The following is a 22,732-nucleotide window of genomic DNA, read 5'->3' on the forward strand; positions in this document are numbered from 1 at the left end:
GGTGATAGTGAGGGAGTAAGTGTGTCCATTCAGGCTGGTAGTGACACAGTAAGTTGAGAGCGTCAGGCTGATAGTGGCCAATAAAAGTGAGGTGTTAGGGGAATAGTGACGCAGAAAGTATGAGGTGTCAGGCTGTTAGTGATGCGGTAAGTGTGAGGGGTCAGTCTGATAGTGAAGCAGTAATTGTGAGGGGGTCAGGCTGATAGAGACGCAGCAAGTGTGGTGGGCTCAGGCTGGTAGTGTCACAGTATGTTGAGGGGTCAGGCTGATAGTGATGCAGTAAGTGTCGGTGAGTCAGAGTGATCCTAATGCAGGAAGTGAGAGGGGGCAGGGTGATAGTGACGCAGTAAGTGTGAGGGGGTCAGCGTGATGGTGACAGAGTAAGTGTGAGTGTTCAGGCTGATATTGATGCAGTATGTTGGGGGCGTCAGGCTACTACTGGCCAGTAAGTGTTAAGTGACAGGGTGATAGTGATGCAGGAAATGTGAGGAGTCAGACTGATAGACACGGTGAAATTGCGAGGTGTCAGGCTGATAGTGATGGGAGAAGTGTGCGAGTGTCACGCTGATAGTGATGCAGTAAGCATGAGTGGGTAAGCCTGATCGTGATGCAGTATATGTGAGGGAGTCAGCCTGGTGGTGGCGCAGTACGTGTGAAATGGTCAGGCTGATATTGATGCAGTTAGTGTGTTGGGGTCAAAGTGATAGTGACACAATAGGTGCAAGCGGCTCAGGATGATAGTGACACAGTGGATGTGAGATACCAGTGTGATAGTGACGCAGTAAGTGTAAGGTGTAAGGATGACAGTGACACTAAGTGTACGGCCCTCAGTGTGATCGTGCCACAGCAAGTGTGGGGTGTCAGGGTGTAAATGATGTCGTGAGTGAGAGCGGAGAATTGCGATAGTGAAGCAGTAAATGTGAGGGTGTAAGGCTGATAGTGACACAGTCAATGTGATGGAGCAGTGTTTTAGTGACAAGATAAGTGTGAGGCGTCAGTCTGATACTGACACAATAAATGTGATGAAGTCAGGCTGATAGTGACACAGTAAGTGTGAGGGGTAAGCCTGATAGTGACAGTATAAGTGTAAGGATTCAGGGTGATAGTAACATGGGAAGTGTGAGGGCGTGACTGAAAGTGACGCAATAAGTGTGTGGTGGTTAGGCTGATGGGGATGCAATAAAAATAAGGCCGGCAAGGTGAAATTGACAAAGACTGTGTGAGTGGGTCAGGGTGATAGTGACGCAGTAAATGCGAGGAGGTCAGGGTGAGAGTGACGCAGTCAATGAGAGAGGATCAGAGTGAAAGTGACACAGTAAGTCTGAGGGGTCAGACTGATATTGACGCAGTAAGTAGGAAGGGGTCAGGCTGAGAGTGACACAGTCAGTGTGAGGGGGAGAGTTTTAGTTACACAGAAGGTGCGAGGCGTCAGACTGAAACTGATACAAGAAGTGTGAGTGGGTCAGGGTGATAGTGACGCAGTACGTCTGTGCGGTCAGGCTGATAGTGACGCAGTCAGTGTGATGGGGCAGAGTTTAAGTAACATAGTAAGCGTGAGGCGTCAGTCTGATACTGACACAAACAGTGTGACGGAGTCAGGCTGATAGTGATGCAGTAGGTTTTAGGAGTGAGGTTGATATTAACTTAGGAAGTGCGAGGGCATCACTGATAGTGACACAATCTGTGTGTGGCTGTCAGGCTGATAGTGACGCAGTAAAATTGAGGTTGTCAAGGTGAAACTGGTGCAGTAAGTGTGAGGATGGCAGATGGACAGTGATGCAGTAAGTGTGAGGGGTTCACGCTGATATTGAAGCATGCAAGTGTGAGGGGCCAGGTTGATAGTGATGCTGTGTGCTGGCGTGTCCGGCTGATAACGACGCAGAAAATGTGAGTGTCTCAGTGTGACAGGGACGCATTACGTGTGAGAGGGTCAGGGTGATAATGACAGAGAAAGTGTGAGGGGGTCAGGCTGATAGTGATGCTGTACTTTTGAGCTTGATGAGCGTGATAGTGAGGGGCTCAGACTAATAGCGATACAGCAATTGCGAGGGGGTCAGGTAAGTAGTGACGCAAAACGTGTGAGCGGGTCAGGCTAATAGTGATGCAGTAAGTGTGAGCCACTCAGGATGATAGTGAAGCAATAAGCGTGAAGTTTCAGGTAGACACCCATGCAGTCAGTGTGACGTGTTCGGGGTGACAGTGATGCAGACACTTTGAGGGTGTCAGATTGAGAGTGACACAGGAAATGTGAGGAGACAGGATGAGAGTGACACAGTAAGTGTAAGAGGTCAGTCTGATAATGATATACTAACTGTGATGGAGTCAGGATAATAGTCGTGCAGTGAGTATGAATTGTCAGGGTGATAGTGACACACACGGTGTGAGTGGGATAGAGTTATAGTGATGCAGCAAGTATGAGGAGGTAAGAGTGATAGTGTGCAGGGTCTGGCTGAATGTGATGCAAGAAGAGTGAAAGGTTCAGTGTGATCTGGACGCACTAAGTTTGGGGGGTCAAGGTGATAGTGATGCTGTAATTATGAGTGGGTCAGTCTGATAGTGATACAGTACATTTGAAAGGATCAGGCTGGTAGTGATGCAGTAAGCTTGAGGGGGTTAGGCTGATATTGATGCAATAAGTGAGAGAGTGTCAAGGTGATGGTGACGCGTTAAGTGTGAGCAGGTTAGAGAGAGAGTGACGCCATTAGTGAATGGGGTTTGGCTGATAGGGATGCAGTAGGTGCTTATGTGTCAGGGTGTGAGTGATGCAGGAAGTATGAGGGTGCCAGAGGGATAGTTATGCATTAAGTATGAGGGAGGCAGAGTGATTGTGGCGCAGTAATTCTGACGGGATCAGAGAGATACCAACGCAGTGAGCATGAGGGGTTCAGGCTGTTGGTGACGCTGTCAGTGTGAGTGCCTCAGCCTAATAATGATGAAATAAATTTGAGAGAGTAATGCTGATTGTCAGGTGATAAGTTTGAGTGAGTCAGGATGGTCGTGACGCTGTAAGTGTGAGTGTTGAAGCTCATAGTGAAGCAGTAGGTGTGAGGTGGTCAGTGTGATTGTGGCGCAGTAAATGTGAGAGGGTCAAGGTGATAGTGACATCGTAAGGTTGAGAAAGCAGTGATGTCGTGACACGGTAAGTGTGAGGCGTCAGTCTGGTACTTATATAATAAGTGTGATGGAGTGTGGCTGATAGTGACACAGTAAGTGTACAGAGACAGGATAATAGTAACATAGGAAGTGTAAGGGCGTGACTGATAGTGACAAAGTAAGTGTTTGGCAGTCAGGCTGATAGTGACGCAGTCAAAATGAGGGTCTCGAAGTGAAAGTGGCCCAGTAAATGTGAGGGCGCCAGATGGATAGTGATGCAATAAGTTTGAGGGATTCACGCTGATATTAAGGCGGTAAGTGTGAGGGGTCAAGTCGATAGTGATGCAGTAAGTGTCAGCGGGTCAGGCTGATAGTGATGCATTGAACGACCAAATATCCAAGGCTCACTGTAGTTCTGATTAGCGAGACTTCTTAAGGCTAAGACAAAAATCAATAGTTCTCATCCTGGTCAAAATCACAATGCTTCATTTTAAAATTGTCCTCTCCTGCTTCTAGATTCACGAATGAGGGAACAAAATTTAATTGCACCACCCTGTTTATCTCTTCAAATATTTTGCAACTCAATGAGGTTACCTCTCTTGTGTTGAAACTGTTAAAAAAAGACGGAATTTGCCCAATTTCAATTCACAGGACTAACGTTCATCCATGACATCAAGGCTAATCACCATTCGTGGTATTCCTCATATGGCATTAATATCTTTCCTAAATTGAGGATTGTAATTCCTCATACTGTAGTCCAAGTGCGGTCGAACTGAGCCACAATACATTGGAAACAATGCTTCATTTTCGTGCCCTGAAATCCTTCTGCAGCTTTCACAACAGACTTCTACAACTGCTACGAGACTTCAATGACTTATTAAAAACTTCTCCAATATGCAATTCTAAAAATCTGTACATCAACCTTTCTACGTCAAACCTTCGAAAATAATCTCCACATATTTCCCTCCTGACAAGTATGATAAAGTCAAATCGTTGTTATTTATTAAATCATCAGGGACATGGATAGGTTGACTCGTCCAGGTGTTTTCCTGCTGGTGAGGAAGTCAAAATTTAGAAAACATCGTTTTAAAATTAGTGGGTAAGTATTTAAAAGGGACGTCAGGGGCAACTTTTTCAGTCGTGTCCAGAATGAGCTGCCAGAGAAATTGTTGGAGACTGGTACAACTGTAACATTTAATGGCATCTGGATGGATATATGAGTAACAAGGTGTATAGGGATGTGGGCCAAATGTTGGCAAATGGGACCTATTAATTTCGGATAACTGTCCACCATGGTCAAGTTGGAAAGAAGGGCCACTTTCTGTGTTGTTATCATCAAGGACTTGATGACTCTAGAACAACCGCAAATAATTCCGTCAAGACGATTTCAAGTTCCAAATCTTCGGTCAATCTTCCTCTCATGTGCTCACAAGTTCATTACCTGATGTCAGAACTTACGGATGAGTTGCTGGATCCATTCCTGTAAATTATTCTGCATTCTTTCTAATTCCGATTTTTTTTACGAACGTTTATGGACTTAGCATCAATATTTCTAATACCATCTTTTGATGAATATTAAAAAACAACTTTGGCACCAGATGATGAGCAATTGAGTCAAAATCGATCGGACACAGTGAGACAATGATCCTCTCTTCATGTGGTGTACATCCGTGACTCTAAAATTCGACGAAGAATCATTCCCACAACTTCAGCTGTGTCAGGATCTAGTTTGCGGTGAAAGCCTGTCAATCTGCTAAGGTAACGTTCGTCTGGGTCTCTGCAAAGGATTTGGCGAAATCTTTGGGTCTTGACAATTTGTTCTTCAAACAAATGGCGTATTTCATGAAATCAGTTCTTTTACTATGAAAATTGACAGCTCTTCTGTAGCTGTGATGGCCGAGAGGTTAAGGCGTTGGATTCGAAATCCAATGGGGTCTCCCTGCACAGGTTCGAATCCTGTTCACAGCGCTGAATCGTTTAAAAGTCATTAATTTCTGAGCGGAATTTCGTGGAGCTTGAGCTTTGCGTTCAATCGAAAGTGATTTTTCAACTGTGAAGAATCCGAAGTCATTTCAAGACGTCGAATTGAATACATTATATGTCGAGACACAAAAAGCCACCAACTTCCAACACGAATCAGTTTCAAAACATTTGTCGAACTATCGTGAAATTTGGATGTTCGGGAGTGGGGGGTGTAATTAAGCAAAACAAGAAGCAATGCAATACATTTACCTGCAGGTGATGATTTTTTTTTAGGATCAGTTGAAAGTCAAGCTGAGAAAGTTCAACCTAATTTACAACTGACTCTCAAGGCCAATAATCTATTACATCAGCAGTCAATGAATTCGAAAAAGCAACTCCATGTGTGGAAAGGAACCCGACTGATCCAGGTTGCTGGCTTGAGGTGTGATAAGGCAAGGCGATATCAGCGGAGTAGAATTTTCTGGAAATATTAGAAATGGAATGTTAACGGTCTTCTGCTGTCCACATTCGTAAGAAACTGTGCAATAAGAATTGAATTTGAAAATTAACGATGAAAATCAGACTTAGCCCTCTGCTTGTGGTGTAGCATTGTTCAGAACAATAGATTGTTGTTGAGGCTAAAATTGACCAAAATAATCGATGGGGATCTTATCCACGGCCTTCGTTGGAGCAGTTGGTGTGGAGAGCTCAGCTTGAAGAAAAAAAATGCTAATTATTCATCTTGGCCGTCTGAATTGCTTAGTTAAACATACTCCCAGTTTAATGTAAAAAACTTTGCTATCAGAGCTAGATGTTTTCATGTCAGCATGTTCTGATATGAGAAGACACTCCAAAGAGTAGATGTGACTTAAATTTTGACTCTAACGTCAGAGATGTTGACACATTTCTGCACCAAAACAGCACTACCATTGGTAGTAGTATATAAACGGTAATTCATTTTGAACTTCTTAGCCATCAGCATGATAAGTGGTACATAATGCAGAGGTTTGCTTCTCGAAAGAAAGAGCGAAATCTTATTCAATGCAGACGCAAATTCAAGTTGTCCCTGGTCGACCAGAAGACAGATATCGCGAAACAAAGTGAATACGGAAAACAATCAATGTTTTCTGGGAGTCAAAAAGATGTACTGGAAGAACGGAAACATATATTTGGAACTAAAGTCACATACCACTTCCAGACTAAATGTTCTTGAACCGTTATCTTAATTTGACCTTCATGTCCACCATTGCTGCAAAAATTATCTTAAGAACTCTGTAGTTTGTGTTCTTTGATATTGTCTCCTTCATGTTTCTCTTGATTTTGAAACTAAAACTGAGCAATAGTAATGCACCTTATTTCACTTGCAAAGATCAGAAGAAGATCAATTTATAAGAGAACAGAAATAAAGCTACGTCTGTCTTTCCAGAGAAAACACAGTTACCATTTCGACTCCAAAAAGTCTTCTTCAGAAGTCTGCGCAATGAACTCAAAATAGTAGACCGAAAACGAAAAAAAGAAGCCATAATGCCTCGAATTCACCACCCGCAAGCGCATCAAGTCCTACTCGAATATGCTGCATTACTGCTCTCAACATCAGTGGAGAACCGAACAAAGCTCATTCTGCAGTTGTCAACCTGTTATGACGTAGTTTGTAAAGTCAGAAATATGATTAGGTAAAAAGCGGGATGAAAGCGGAATATCAGAATTCTGAAAAAAGCAAGTGCGTGCTTTGCTTTGAAGAAGGTTGGCAGTGAATAAAATGGAAATTAACTACAGTGAGGGGGGCTTAATTAATACTCAGAATCATTGCAACACACAGGGATGCAATTCTTTTTACTGGGTTTCTGTTGTGCCATTTTATAATCACGAATGCTGTCGGGTTTGGTTTCCATTCCAGGTTTAGGTGTCTGCCTGATGGAAGTTTGCACATTCGCACAATTTCTGTGTGGTAGCTCTGGTTTGCTGCCACATTCTAAACATTTGCAGCTTATTTGGATTCGCCATTGAGTGCACACGGTTACAGAGACAGTGATGAGGAGAGTGTCTGGATAGGACGTACTTCAGAGGATTTTTGTGAACTTAAATAGACAGAGTGGGTTTGTCTGCTGTTTCCTGGGTGAGCTACATGAACAGAGAGGGGTCAGGGTATTCTTCCCTGAGGGAGAGACATTGACAGAGTTGTGTTAGTTGCTCTTACCTCTGTCAGTCACACAGATACAGAAGGGTCAATCTGCCCTTGCTGGGCGAATTTCTTTCACAGAGTGGTGATAGTCTGCTCTTCCCTGCCTGAGTGAAACAGAAAGAGCGGGGTCAGTATTCTCTTCCCACGATAATTTATGTTGACAGTCTGGCTACCGTCTGCTCTTCTCTGGCGAGTTACATTTGTAGAGTGGGGTTAGTGTTCATTCATTGGGTGAGTGCAATAGACAGAATGGGATCAGTATGCTCTTCCCTGAGTGAATTACATTTATAGAGTGGGGTTAGACTGCTCTTCAGTGAATGACTTATATTGACCGTGTGGGATCAGTCTGCTGAGTTACACTGAGAGTGTGGGGCCAGTCTGCCCTTCCTTCGGTGACTAACACTGACTGAGTGGCGTCAGTTTGCTCTTCCCTCAGTGAGTTACATTGACAGAGTGGCATCAGTCTACTCTTTCCTGTGCGAGTTACATAGACAGAGTGGCGTCAGTCTGCTTTTCACTGAGTGAGTTATTTGGACAGTGTGGGATCAGTCTGCTCTTCCCTGGTTGAGTCACATTGACACATTGGGCTTCATCTGCTTTTCCCTGGGTGAGTCATATTAACAGAATGGGGTCAGTCTGCTCCTTTCTGAGTGAGTAATATCACAGAGTGCACTCAGTCTGTTCTTCCCTGGGTGAGCTACGTTAAGAGAGTGGTGTCAGTCTGCTCCTCCACTGGCGTGTTAGTTTCTCAGAATCGTGAGAGTCTGCTCTTCTCTGTCCGAGTTTAACAGCAATGATGGTTTCATTACCGTCTTCGCTGGATGATTCACACAGACAGAATGGAATAAGTCTTCTCTTCTCTGAATGAGTTACTTTGACAGAGTGGGGTCAGGCTCGTCTCCCTGCTTGTGTTTCATTGACAGAATTAGATCAGCCTGCTCTTTCCTGGATGAGTGACAGAAACAGAATGGGTACAGCCTGCTCTTCTCTGAGTGGTGTCAGTCTGCCATTTGCTGGGTTAGTTACATATAAAGTGTTGGGTCAGTCTGCTCTTCCCTGGATGACTAACATTGATAGAGTGGCGTCAGTCTACTCTTCCCTGGGTGAGTTACATTAACAGAGTGCGGTCAGGCCATAATTTCATCGTTGAGTTAAATTGATCGTGTGATGTCAGACTTCTGTCCCCTGGTTGAGTTACGTTGACAGAGTGGGTTCCATCTTCTCTTCCCTGGGTGAGTTGCGTTAGCAGTTTGTGGTCGGTCTGCTTTCCGCAATCCAGGAACTCCATCTGTAACGGTTTCTTGTCAGTACCTCCATACTAAGGATTTGAGGAGTTAACAAAAGCAACTCATCCCCTACATCTTTGGGATAATTAGGGATGGGCAGTGAATCTTATCTCATTGAAAGACAAGTGTGTCCCAGAAATGCATTTATAATAATTGCATGTCCTAGTTCTACACTGCAGTAGGTCGGGAATAACTTGAGGAGAGGTGCAGGGTAGTTTAATTAAAGTCAAATGCACTGATGCCTAGGAGACATGACACAAGATGTGAGTGTGGAGCTGATGGTGCAAGGCTCAGTGTCAGTGCTATTGGTTCAGCATTTATTGCTCACTGTTCGCAATGACTCACACACCACTGCTGTCAATTCACAACAATGAGCCTGTTCATCTTGGTTTGAAAATCCCTGCGTGTGTATTAACGTGGTTAATGGGACGCGAGAGGAGATGAGCACATCCTCTTTATTCTGTCAGTTTAAATTGACGTAAATATCTTTTGGATGCCAATGCAAGAGGATACTGTCTTTTTCTGTGCCTTTTTAGTGGAGCATGCTCAGCATTGAAACGTCTGTTTTTGCACAAGCAGCGTTTGATTGCCATTCATACTGAGCAACATTCATACAGAAAACGCGTTTTCGAATTCCTGTGATCAAGTAGTTCAGGCATTGTACATATGGACGAGAAATCTGGCTCTTAACGTGACGCCATGGCTTAGCTGGTGAAAGCAGCTCCCATCACACTGGTGCCTGCTCATTGTATTGAAAGCTCGTTATTTCTCGCAAGTCTTGTGTTGCGAGTGTCCTGTTTGAATTGCTGTACATTCTGATTTCGCGTTCCGGCTTCATTTTCCTGGTTTAAATCCAGTAGTGTAGGTTGCTCTTTTTAACTACTATTTTAACCTGGAGATTCTTCCCGCAGTTCCACAAGCACTTCTGCTTCTCATCCTCTAATTCTCATTCCTTCATTTCCAGTTTTGTGGAAATTAAGTGGTGAGGCTGGAGACACTGCAGCATTCCCGGGGAATGTTGTGGTAATGGCACTGACACCACGACATGATCACCCTCATTCTCTGCTGTCACCATTCATTCATTGTACACCAACAGTAAATGCATCGTTGTTCTTCTTCAGCTATCATGTAATTACTTTCTTTTTCTGTTGGATAAGGAATTCAACTTTAACTTCGGAAGAGTCTTTAGATTTTGAGGAAGAAATGTCTACTTGCCTCAGGTAGAAGTGACAGACGCGTTATCCAGAGAATGTGAGACTACTTTGATCGACTCCAGCCAGGCGTCAGAAAGCCTCGATCAGCAGTTGGAATCTCAAACTGTCTCTGAATATCAGGCTTTTCAAGAGCAGAAACGGGAAATGAGGGATATGGACAGCCAGACAGTCGGAGAATGTGAAAAAGGCCCAGGAGGATACAGAGACAAATATGGAAAAAACAAAGACACATATTGAGGCAGACACTGAAAGAAACAATTCTCCATTCGGCGTGACTGCTACATAACGGAAACTAAAAGGAAATGTAGCCATTAAAACATAGCCTTCCACCAGCTCAGGAAAATGAAAGTAGCATGACAGCTGATGAAGTCCTTTTAAGATTGTAAATTCAATGTTTTGGTTTTTGATAACCTGGCACAAAACCAAGCATTACCAGGTTCGGACCAGTGGTAAGAAATACTGATACCACGATATATTTGCACAATAAAACATGCATTCCCTGTCCGAGTATAAAACCAACACTATTGCGGTTAGAGTTCCAAATCCTAACAACGAGATTACACGGGATAAAGACAGACGCTCTTGCACTTATTCTCGATGAAATGGATTTTCCATTTAATTTCTGATCAGTTCCACTGCAGATTGGTTTCTACTCGTCTTCAAGTTTTGCAGAATGGAAAATCCCATTTGGCCCATGGTGCAGTCTGGTTTAAAGACATTCATCTATTCTATTCCCAGTTTCCAGCCTTGGTCCATCACCTTATGTGTTCTGATGTTTCCAGTATAATGGCAGTGAGGTTCTCGCTTTGATCTTAGATGACACAACAATGGGATTGAAGTTTGACATAGTCACACTGTGTTATTACCCACGTCGTGTCTCCCACAGAAAGAGACACACATACACATTCCCCGAGAATCGCAATAACCACATATTCCAGGCACCAACCTAAGCCCTAAATTCATCTATCTATACTCCATGCATTAAAGTCGATGCATTTCAGGCCACCAGTTCTTTTGCATTCATCTGCTCTCTACCTACTTTTCCCATTATTAATGCTATCTTTCAGATTCTTAGCGTTTCCAGTTTCCACCTCACTGCCGACTTGTTTACTCTTGTGGTTCCCAGTCCCCTGCCACATTAGTATAAAACCTCCCCAACAGAAGTAGCAAAAATTCCCGAAATGACATACGTTTCCGTCTGGTTCAGATGTAGATCGTCAATTTTCTTATAGTCCCACATTCCCCAGAACTGGTCACAAAATCCAACAAATCTGAATCCCACCCTGCAGCACCATTCCTCAACTCACGTGTTCACCATGCCGTTTTTTTTATTCATTTCTACGCTGGCAGTCACATGGCACGGGCAGTAATCCCGAGATTACTACCTTTGAGGCCCTCCTCTTTAATTTCTCTCCTAGCTCCTTGAATTCTCCCTGCAGGTCCTCATCTCGTATTTTTTTTTGTGGGTGCCTATATGCACCAAGACAACTAGCTGTTCTCGATCCCCTTTTCGAATGCTCTTCAGCCGATGGGTGACATCCCTGGCCTTGAGCACCTGGGAGGCAACATAACTCTCCAGAATTGCTGATACTCCACAGTGAGTCCACCCGCAGCTCCAGAGTGGCCACGTGGTCAAACAGGTGCTGCAGCTGGACACACTTCTTGCAAGTGTAAGTTTAGGAAACCTTTACAAGAATTTGCAAGGTTTGCACTGCTTGGACATGAGAACGAAACTGAATAGGCTTCGTCAGATTCCCAGGAGCTTCAGTGCTTAGATATGGCCTCACAGGAGTTTATAAAATCATGAGGAAGACAGACAGAGTAAATAGTCAGGGAGCACTGCTTCACAAGACACGCAAGTTCAAATCTACAAAGCAAACGTTTAATGTGAGAGAGGAAAAATGTAAAAGGGATGTGAGGGACACATGTTTTTCACACAGATCTTTTGTGTGTGTAGAATGAATTGCCACATTTAGTGGCAGAGTCTGGTGCACTCACAACATTTCAAAGGCATCTGAATGGGTGTATAGACAGGAAGACCTCGGAGAGATAAGGCACAAATATTGGCAGAAATGTATGGATTAATTTCGGTTATCTATTCAGCAAGGGCAAGTTGGATCGCGGGATTTGTTTCCATGCTCGATAAGTCTGAGATGCTCCAGCCACCGGCAATGGTTTGAATACACCATTTGCAAAAAAACGCATGATGTTTGTTACTCAGCCAGCGAGTTTGGCTATTTTGTTTGGAGGGTGGATGAGCCCAACCGATCCAGAGATGAAGGTTTTCCGGATATTTGCTGCCAATGACCATTCTTCTTGACACTTTCCCAAGTTCGCCATCAAAGATTTTGGCCGAAGAAAAATACCTCACATATCGCATTACCCAATTTGCTCTCCAGCGAATCCAAAAACTGACACCTGTTATCGTGGAACAGAATCAAAACTGAAAAGGCAGTACCATGATCAGACACACCGAAGCTTAAATGCTTTCTGTGAGGCACTGTGAGTCGTCTCTGACATGAACTGCTCGCACAAATAACAGCGAGGCAATTCCAAACCTACTGGAGATTTAGTGTATTGTCAAGTCCCAGAAAGTGCTCAAATATCATAAAACAAAACACAACAACGAACCATTAAAAGTGAACATTTCCAATTATATCCGTGATTAAATTAGATCATCAATGCGCCGGTGCCCCCATCTGATCGAGAGAGCCAATCACCTTTCTCCCTCACCAGGACAGTAATGGAGGAAATGAAAGTATAGCAACGTTTCACATCGCCCACCTTTTTGCCAAGCATCAATAAACGGCGAACACATTCAATGCAGGATCTTCTTTCGAAATAACGATGAAATAACTATGCCTATTCACTTTCAGAGTAAACGGGGAACAACGCAAGTTGTCTGGAATATGAATAACCAACGTAGACTACTTTGGTCCCAGGTTCTACTGATGCACAGACTTTCAAATGAAAGTGTACCTTAGGTGATTGCTCTACACCCAGAAATCTTCTGGCAGCCTTCTGTTTGCCCTGTTACATTAAACTTGTGCTGCCCTAATCGAATTTGTAGTTCTTGCCATTTGTCCGTATTGCTACTAGGGATAGCTGGTCGTGGCAACTCGTGACTGCCACACAAATCCTTTGCCAAAATTGGATAGTCCTGCAACGTGATTCGCAACGCACGAACTTTGCAAAGAGTATATGCCACGCGGCAAGTTAAAAAGCACGCTTCCATTTAGAAAAGTAAGTTTCTGGGGACTGACATCCAGATTCCTCCTTACACTCGGAATTATGACAACACATAAACCAACAGCCTCTCTCAGAGACAAGTGACCAATGCCCATCTTGTGCCGGACAAACGTAGTTGACAAGATTGCACGCAGGGACTGAACAGAAAACTATAGAGGAGAAGCAGACAGACGACCATCGAGCTGCATTCATGCAGTTCAGTTACCCTGTAAACCCCATGCACAGCTGTTCCTTGTAGGTACACACAGGGGACTGAGTGTCTCTGACTCCGGGACTTGGATCTCGGATTATATGACCATCTGCAGCACTGGTTACTTCCTTGTGTGAGGTAATTCCCGATGGAACATATGTAAAACACGATAGCTCATTGAGACATACGTCCAAAATATTACCCAAGAGACGTATTTCTGTTGTGTTTCTGGTCCTGTTCCTGAAATGACATCCAGCATTGTACTGAGTGCTTCCTGCCGGTTCGGTGCATGCTTCCGTGATCGCATTGTGTGCAGTAACCTGCGTTTTAGCTGCAATTACGTGTGTTTCAAACCCAGGACCACCGGCCTAAATTTGGTTTTCCTCTTCTCGTGCGCAACTGCAACACAGTAAATGATTAATTAATATTGGGAAATGACATACACAGGCGTGTGAAAAGCCCAGTTTCCGTGGCAATTATGCAATGGTTAGAGGTTACTTTGATTCAGGAGATAAGGATGGAAAGTGTGTTTGGGTAGAGATGAGGAACATTGAGGAAAGAGGAATCCAGCTGGTGTGGCTTACAAGAACACTAACAGTAACCACAGTGTAAAAAAAAACGTACAGGAAAAAATACCGCCTGTGAATGATAAAAGAAGGCAAGAATTATGGGAGACATTCATTTCCCTTCTTCCTCTCCCGTTGGAATTGCAAAGAAACTTTGAAGAAAAACAACCGAAAAGTCATATATATGCCCCATCGCACAACGTGTGCCGTACCTTGGTCATTGATTACTGTACATTAGAATACTTACAATGTGGAAACAGGCCCTTCGGCCCAGCAACTCCATACCGACCCGCCCGAGCCCAAATGCATTCCTCTCCTTTAACCCCGTCAATTTAGCGCGGCCATTTCAACAAACCGGTACGTTTTTGGACTGTGGGAGAAAACCAGAGCAAGCGCACGCAGCCACATTCAGTTGCTTGAGGCGGGAATTGACCCTGACTCTGTGGCACTGTGAAATACCAGCGCTCACGATGGTGTCAGCGTGAGATGGGACTTATTTGCCGTCTTTAATTGGGAAAATTCTCTGTCATTGTGAGCATCTGGAAAGATCGGTTCCTTCGCAGGAAAAAGAAATGAATATGTCATTAAACTTTGTTTCATGTCCAAGAATACACAGATCAATAGCTCCCTTGATTACCTATACTGGTCATGTTCGCAAAGAGATCTAGCAAATTGCCAAGTGTGGTTTTCCTTTCAATGAATAATTTTAACTCAATTTGGCTGCAAATGTCTTTTCCTAACTTTGTGCTTTTCTTCTTTTCCATTGGTGTCTCGCACCTTACAAATGACAGCAAAGGGATGAAAGGAGATGGAAGCATTTAACTCATCAAGTCAGTGGCAGCGTTCCATGTGATCATGGCTGATTTGGTCAATGCTCAACGACAGCATGCTGGCTGTAGTCATGGCCGAGTGGTAAAGGCGATGGATTAGAAATTTATTGGGGTTTCCCCACGTAGGTTCGAATCTTGCTGTCATGCGTTATGAATGGTTCCCTGCTGGGACAATTCAAAGTTCAGAAAGCCTGTTTTGCAAAGCAGGCCTGTAATTTGATTAGACTTGGGAAACTCGAGTTCTTCATCAGAAATGTTCCACATTTAAAACATTAAAACAGTGGTTAGAACTGCTGCCTCACAGCGACAGAGACCTGGGTTCAATTTCCGCCTCAGGCAACTGTCTGTGTGGAGTTTGCACATTCTCCCTGTGTCTGTGTGGGTCCCCTCCAGGTGCTCTGGTTTCCTCCCACAGTCCACAGATGTGCAGGCCAGGTGAATTGGCCATACTAAATTGTCCCGTAGTGTTAGGTGAAGGGGGAAATGTTGGGGAATGTGTCTGGGTGGGTTGCTCTTCCGAGGATTGGTGTGGACTTGTTGGGCCGAAGGGCCCGTTTGAATACAGTAGGGAATCTAATCTATCTCTGTTTCTCTTTCCAGATACACTGCTCGACACATCAGGTTTCTGCAGTTGTTATTGAACGCCCTGATCAGAAGTGCTGCTTTTCATTAGATTCCTTTAATCCCTTGTCCTCTGTTCTCTGACTCTGGTCATTGGCAACACTTCCTCCTGCTCGTCAGGGTGCTCATTCCCCACCGCTCCCTCTTCCATCATTACAAACAGCCGCAGGAAATTGCCACTTAACCATCTTTGTTCCAAAGTGAAACTCACCAGCCTAGGAACTCTCTCCACCAAATGGGACTTCTCATCCCTGGACATGGTGCAAGCCAGAGGATTGTGAAGAGATACTGTGAAAATATTGTTAGTTGGCAGTTGGAAAAATGTTTAGGAAGCAAAGCATATAATTTAGGCTCCAGCTTTTGAAATCTTGAGAAACTCTTTGGGAAATGGAATCATAGGAGATTGAAGAAGTGTAAATTGTCAGTCCGAGTAGAGGAAGGGACATTGACTCTGATGTTCTCGGCACAGGAACTGATCTGAGACATTGAAAGAATTCTTGCTCCCGTACGTGAGGAATACAAACTTCATCTGGACTGTGGGACAATGAAAAACTCTGGAACACCCAAGACAATATCCAAATATTGACTGAGATCACTACAGTACGAGTACAATAGATGGGTCAGTTTTTGTCCCGTGTGTGCGGGAGGGCTTCCTGACACAGTATGTAGACATGCCTTCAAGGGAAGAAGCCACGTTCGATTTAGTACTGGGTAACGAGCCTGGCCAGGTTTTAGATTTGGAAGTAGGTGAGCACTGTGGAGACAGCGATCACAATTCTCTCAGGTTTACTTTCATGATGGAAAGGGATAGGTGTACTCCACGGAGCAAGAGTTTCAGCTGGTGGAAGGGAAATCACGATGCAATGAGGTAAGATTTAGGAAGCGCAGAGTGGGGTAGGAAACTGTAGGGGGTGAGCACATTAAAAATGTGGAGCTTATTCAAGGAAAAGCTCCTGTGTGTCCTAGATAAGTATGTACCTGTCAGGCAGGGAGGAAGATATAGAACGCGTGAGCCGTGGTTTACTAAGGAAGTGGAATCCCTGGTCAAGAAGAACAAGAAGTCTTATGTTAGGACAAAACGTGAAAACTCAGTTCGAGCGCTCGAGGGTTCCAACAATATCAGGAAAGACCGAAAAAGAGAGCTGCGAAGAGCCAGGAGGAGACATGAGAAGTTGTTGGCAGATAGGATCAGGGATAACCCTAAGGATTTCCATAGGTATGTCAGCAATAAAAGAATGACGAGAGTTAAATTTGGGACAATCAAGGATAATAGTGGGAAGTCGTGTGTGGAGTCAGTGGAGACAGAGGAAGCACTAAATAAATATTTTTCGACAGAGTTCGCTATAGATAATGAAAATGTTGGCGAGGAAGATACAGAGATACTTGCGTCTAGACTAGAAGAGATTGAGGTTCACATGGAAGAGATATTAGAAATACTGCAGAGTGTGAAAATAGATAAGTCAGCTGGGCCGGATGGGATCTATCTGACGTTGTTCAGCAAATGCACTGCAGGAAGGTACAAATCAAGCTGATGCTAACAACGGCTCGTTTTGAGCCGCTAATTTGCAGTGAAGTGGCGGCGCAAATAAAAGGTGTCACGCAGCTCGTCTAATTCCACATCCTGAGCTCGAAAGGACCAGATGCCTCTCGCTGAGTTCCGGCAGGGTGTTGCTTAGACGACACCATGACACGTTTTCACTGGAGTGGATCATGAAATCGCGTCGGGACTGTGAATAAAACGATGGACACTTCCAGCAGAGAAGGAGGCGACCCTGAAGCAGGCAGTTGAGGACAAATGTTTCTCCTTTGTCAGTGAAAGGCACTGCTTCACAAATTGGAAACTTCGAAGTGGTGCAGTGTTGGTGATTATCTTCGCTGCTTGTTCAATTTTTAAATTCTGATTCCGTGAAAGTCCATGGCATTACGTATCGACATTCTGCCAGTGATAAGCGTGTTTCTTGGGCCAATGGCGTAATGGATAACGTGTCTGAGTTCGGATCAGAAAATTGTAGGTTCGAGTCCTACCTGGCTCGAGGGGAATGTCTCATTTTAACCGTGCCCCACGTTGACGCTCCCATGTGAAGTCCTGCCGGGACGTCGCTTCTGTGCATCCACATTGGGAACTTGCATTTGGCCTATTGTCCATTTCAAATTCCAGCTCACCACATCGGAGACCTCTGTCGCTTTGGGGGTATCTTTCTGTGTGTCTCCCTTTGTGGGTGAAAATGAGCATGAGTTCCTCAAAAGAGTTACAAGTCGTTGTGCAAGTGTCATACATCTGCCCCATTATTGTGCCATTTAAGAACACAGGATAAAGTCATTGACATTTGCCCTGGGAACATTAGAACACACGAGACTTTGGGCCAAAGTTGGAAACTGCGACTGGAATAGATGGATCCCTGATTAGCCGCAATGCACTAGGGCGGAATGGCCTTTTCCCACTTTGTAAATCTAAGAAGACAAGTTGAAAATAATCTGCAAGGAAAATGTTCATAATGGGTGTTTTATTTACACCAAATACGATAGTATCTATCGCCTTGTCTTGTTATTTACTTGTGAGGATTCGATACTCTCAGCACCGTGGCCCGGATCGTATTCCCGCTCATGGAATGGTTGTGTTGTTCAGCTAACATATCGGTGTTCCAGTACTTCTGCCGATTTTCCGATACTAGCAGGTCATTGGTTTTGTCCAAAATATTATGAATGTTAACATAATACGAATAGCTGCAGTTGCTGGAAATCTGAGCCAAAAACGAAAATTGTTTGCGGAACGCAGAAAGACTGGCAACAGAAACATCGACTTTCCTGCTCCTCGGATGCTGCTGTGCTTTTCCAGCATTTTCTGATCTAAAATCAGGTTTCCAGCATCTGCAGTCCTCACTTTTGCCTAGTTCCTTCAGTGTCGCTGGTTCCCAATTCAAGAACTCCATCTCTAGCGGTTTCATGTCTGTACCTCCATGCTGTGGAGTTGAAGAGTGAAGAAAAGTAACTCACCCCCTCCATCTCTGGGGTAATTAGGGGCTGAAAGTGAATCGTATCACATTGAAGTATATCTACAAGCGACTTAATCTCTGTCTTTTATTGGGAACCATCTCTTTCATTGTAACCATCAGGAAAGACCATTTCGATCGCTAAAAAAAAAATGAATATGTCACTAAACTTTGTTTGTTTCATGTCCAAGAATACTCAGATCAATAGCTCCCTTGATTACCTCTGCTGGTCATGTTCGCAAAGAGATCTAGCAAATTGCCAAGTGTGATTTTCCTTTCAATAAATAATTTTGAATCAATTTTGCTGCAAATATCTTTTCCTAACTTTGTGCTTTTCTTCTTTTACATTGGTGTCTCGCACCTTACAAATGACAGCAAAGGTATGAAAGGAGATGGAAACATTTAACTCAAGTCAGCGGCAGCTTTCAATGAGATCACGGCTGATTTGGTCACTGCTCAACATTGCAGCTTTGTCTGTAGTCATGGCCGAGTGGTTGAGATGAATGATTAGAAGTCCTTTGGGGTTTCCCCACGTAGGTTCGTGTCCTGCTGACGTACGTTATGAATGCTTTCCTGCTAGAACAATTTCTACTCGAAGATCAGAAAGCTGATCTTACAAACCAGACCGGTAATTTGATTAGACTTGGGAAACTTGAGTTCTTCATCAGAAATGTTCTGTGTTTAAAGCATTATCTCTAAGAATGACGCGAGTTAAATTTGGGACAATCAAGGATAATAGTGGGAAGTTTTGTGTGGAGTCAGAGGAGATAGGGGAAGCAATAAATTAATATTTTTCGACAGTGTTCGCTATAGAAAATGAAAATGTTGGCGAGGAAGATACAGATATACTGGCGTCTAGTGTAGTAGAGATTGAGGTTCACAAGGGTTAGGTTATAGAAATACTGAAGATTGTGAAAACAGACAAGTCCCCTGGGCCGGATGGGATCTGCCCTAGTAATCTTCTGGGAAGCAAGGGAAGAGATTGATGAGCCTTTGGAATTGATCGTCAAATCATCGTTGTCTACATGAATAGAGCCCGTGGAATGGAGCATAGCATATGTTGTTCTCTTGTGCAAAAAGTTTCGTAGAGACAACCCTGGTAATTACAGACCAGTGAATTCACTGCAGTTGTTGGTAAGGTGTTGGAAAAGCTTATTATAGATAGGATTTATGACCATCTCGAAAAGAATAATCTGATCAGGGACAGTCAGCACAGTTTTTTGATGGTTAGGCCTTGCCTAACGAATCTCGTTGACGTTTTGGACAAAGTGACCAAACAGGTAGATGACAGTAACCCGGTTGATGTGGTGTATATGGGTTTCAGCAAGTTGTTCGATAAGTTTCCCCACAATAGGCTATTATACAAAATGTGGAGGAATGGAATTATGGGAGAGATTCCTGCTTTGATCAGTAATTGGCTTGCCAATAGAAAACAGTGCTGTAGTTGATGGAACATGTTCTTCTTGGTGTTCAGGTCCTGGCGCCGTAACACAAGGGTTGGTGTTAGGTCCACTGCTCTTACATGAGATCTAACCTTGCCAATCAGTCTCCCATGGGGAACATTATTGAACGCCTTACTGAAGACCGTATGGATCACATTTACTACTCTGCCCTCATCAATCTTCTTTGTTACTTCTTCAAAAAACTCAATCAAGTTTGAGAGACATGATTTCCCACGCACAAAGCCATGTTAACAATCCCAAATCAGTCCTTGCCTTTCCAAATACATGTACATTCTGTTCCTCAGGATTCCCTCCAACAATTGGAGTATTCTTGGCAGATGCAGTTTCATGCAGGGAATGCGAGGTCATATACTTTGTTGGGAAGAATCAAAAGACACACTACTGTTCAAATCGATCGAAACGCCAAAGAAGTGCGGTGCAGAGGAGTCTCAGTGTTCTTATACATGAAACGAACAATGCTTAATCACATATTTATTTCTTGCTGGCAAAACAAAGCCTTTTCTGATGCTCACAATTAAAGAGATGGTTTCCAAGAAAATAAGACAATTAAGTCACCTGTAGAGTAATCAATTACCAAGATATCCCTCGTGATGTTTTATGGGACATGTGGGATTTTTTTTTATTTTGGTTCTCCAAACGTTTTTACAATGGAACCGAGAGTTTTAGATGGGAAGTTAAGATCACGCTTGACTATTGCCATTTTTGTCACTCACACGCATTTTTCCACCTTGTACGATTTATTTCGTTTTGTGGTTACTGCGAGTGGGCTTGTAAACTACACATGCTTGTGAGTCCATTCCTCACTGTTCCTCAACTCCAGCCAAACAGACTTTACATCCTTATTTCCTGAATCAAGGTAATTCTCTAACCATTGCATAAATGTCATTAAAACTTCGGTATTTCACACGCCTCTGTATATCATCTTTCAATATTAATTGATCCTTCACTGTATTGCAGTTGTGCATAAGAAGAGAAAAATAGAATAGAGAATGGTGGACCTCCGCTTCACACACCCGTTATTGAAGCGAAAATGCAGATTATTGCCCATAATACGATCGTGGAACCATGTGCCAAACCCTCAGGAAACACAGAATAAGTGCAGTGCCACAGGGCATGTCAGGGACAGCACCGGAAGGACAACAGAAATGCTGCTCTAAGCTCCTATTTTGGATGTATTTCTCAATGAGCAATAGAGTGTGACATGTGTTCCATCAGGAGTTACCTCACACAAGGAAGTATCGAGTGCTGCAGATGGTCATATCATCCGAATTCCAAGCCCAGGAATCAGAGACATTCAATATTCTGTGCATAACTGCAAGGAACAGCTGTCCGAGGCGTTTACATTCCAGATGAAATTATGAATGCAGCTCTCTAGTTGTCAGCATCTTTCTCCTATGTCGTGTTTCGTGCAGTCCCTGCGTGGAATCTCGTCAACCACGTTTGAACTGCACATGATGGATATTGGGCCTTGGTTTCTCATGAGTTGTTGTCTGAGTGAGGCTCTCGGTTTCTGTGCTGTCATAAGTCCGAGTGTTCGGAGGAGTCTGGATATCGTTTTCCAGAATTTGCTTTTATCACAGGGAAGCAAGATTTAAAAATTACCTCATAGCAAATCCTCGTTGCGAACTTTGTGTGCCATGCATTTGCGAACGAAGGTGGGTGGACATTGGTTCTTGGCAAAGAATTTGTGTGGGCGTCAGTCCAGCAGTCCCTAGTAGCAATACGTACAAACGGCAAGGGCCACATATTCGACGAGAATAGCACAACAGTAATAGGACAGGGCAAGCAGAAGACAGCGAGACAATTCCTGGAAGCAGGGCACTCATCCACAGATTCCATCCGTGGGACCCAATCTGCAATCCCAACAAACGGAAGCAGCGGGAATGAAACCAAATGAATTCGTTCAAAAACATGAGAGCAGCGCTTCACAGGACCCTCTGCAGCGCTGAGAATGTCACCCAGAAAGGGAGGGAAAGTCTGCAAACCATCTTCCTAGCGTCACTGAACCTTTCAACAAGAACTCCAGAAGCATCCAAACTTCACATCTTTAGACAATAGACAATAGACAATAGATGCAGGAGTAGGCCATTCAGCCCTTCGAGCCTGCACCACCATTCAATATGATCATGGCTGATCATTCCCAATCAGAATCCTGTTCCAGCCTTATCTCCATAACCCTTGACTCCACTATCTTTAAGAGCTCTATCCAATTCTTTCTTAAATGAATCCAGAGACTGGGCCTCCACTGCCCTCTGGGGCAGAGCATTCCACACAGCCACCACTCTCTGGGTGAAGTAGATTCTCCTCATCTCTGTCCTAAATGGTCTACCCCGTATTTTTAAGTTGTGTCCTCTGGTTCGGCACTCCCCCATCAGCGGAAATATGTTTCCTCCTGCCAGAGTGTCCAATCCTTTCATAATCCTATACGTTTCAATCAGATCCCCTCTCAGTCTTCTAAACTCAAGGGTATACAAGCCCAGTCGCTTCAGTCTTTCCGTGTAAGGCAATCCTGCCATTCCAGGAATTGACCTCGTGAACCTACACTGCACTCCCTCAATAGCCAGAATGTCTTTCCTCAAATTTGGAGACCAGAACTGTACACAGTACTCCAGGTGTGGTCTCACCAGGGCCCTGTACAGCTGCAGAAGCACCTCTTTGCTTCTATACTCAATCCCTCTTGTTATGAAGGCCAGCATGCTATTAGCCTTCTTCACGACCTGCTGTACCTGCATGCTTGCCTTCATTGACTGGTGGACAAGAACACCCAGATCTCTCTGAACAGCCCCTTTACCTAATTTGATACCATTGAGGAAGTAATCTGCCTTCCTGTTCTTGCCACCAAAGTGGATAACCAGACATTTATCCACATTAAACTGCATCTTCCATGCATCTACCCATTCACCCAACTTGTCCAGGTCACTCTGTAATCTCCTAACATCCTCATCCCATTTCACCCTACCACCCAGCTTTGTATCATCAGCAAATTTGCTAATGTTATTGCTGATACCATCTTCTATATCATTTACATATATTGTAAAAAGCTGCGGTCCCAGCACGGATCCCTGCGGTACCCCACTGGTCACTGC

The 22,732-nt window shown here is 43.9% G+C and overlaps 1 non-coding gene across 1 annotated transcript; it reads left to right on the top strand.

Annotated features, from left to right (window-relative positions):
* The first annotated feature begins 4,979 nt into the window (after positions 1–4,979).
* trnas-cga (transfer RNA serine (anticodon CGA)) lies at positions 4,980–5,061 on the top strand. The gene has a single exon. It is a non-coding gene; the product is annotated as a tRNA-Ser (tRNA).
* Positions 5,062–22,732: the final 17,671 nt, after the last annotated feature.

The sequence above is a fragment of the Chiloscyllium punctatum genome, chromosome 47 (genome assembly GCF_047496795.1).
Source record: "Chiloscyllium punctatum isolate Juve2018m chromosome 47, sChiPun1.3, whole genome shotgun sequence".
NCBI lineage: Eukaryota > Metazoa > Chordata > Chondrichthyes > Orectolobiformes > Hemiscylliidae > Chiloscyllium > Chiloscyllium punctatum.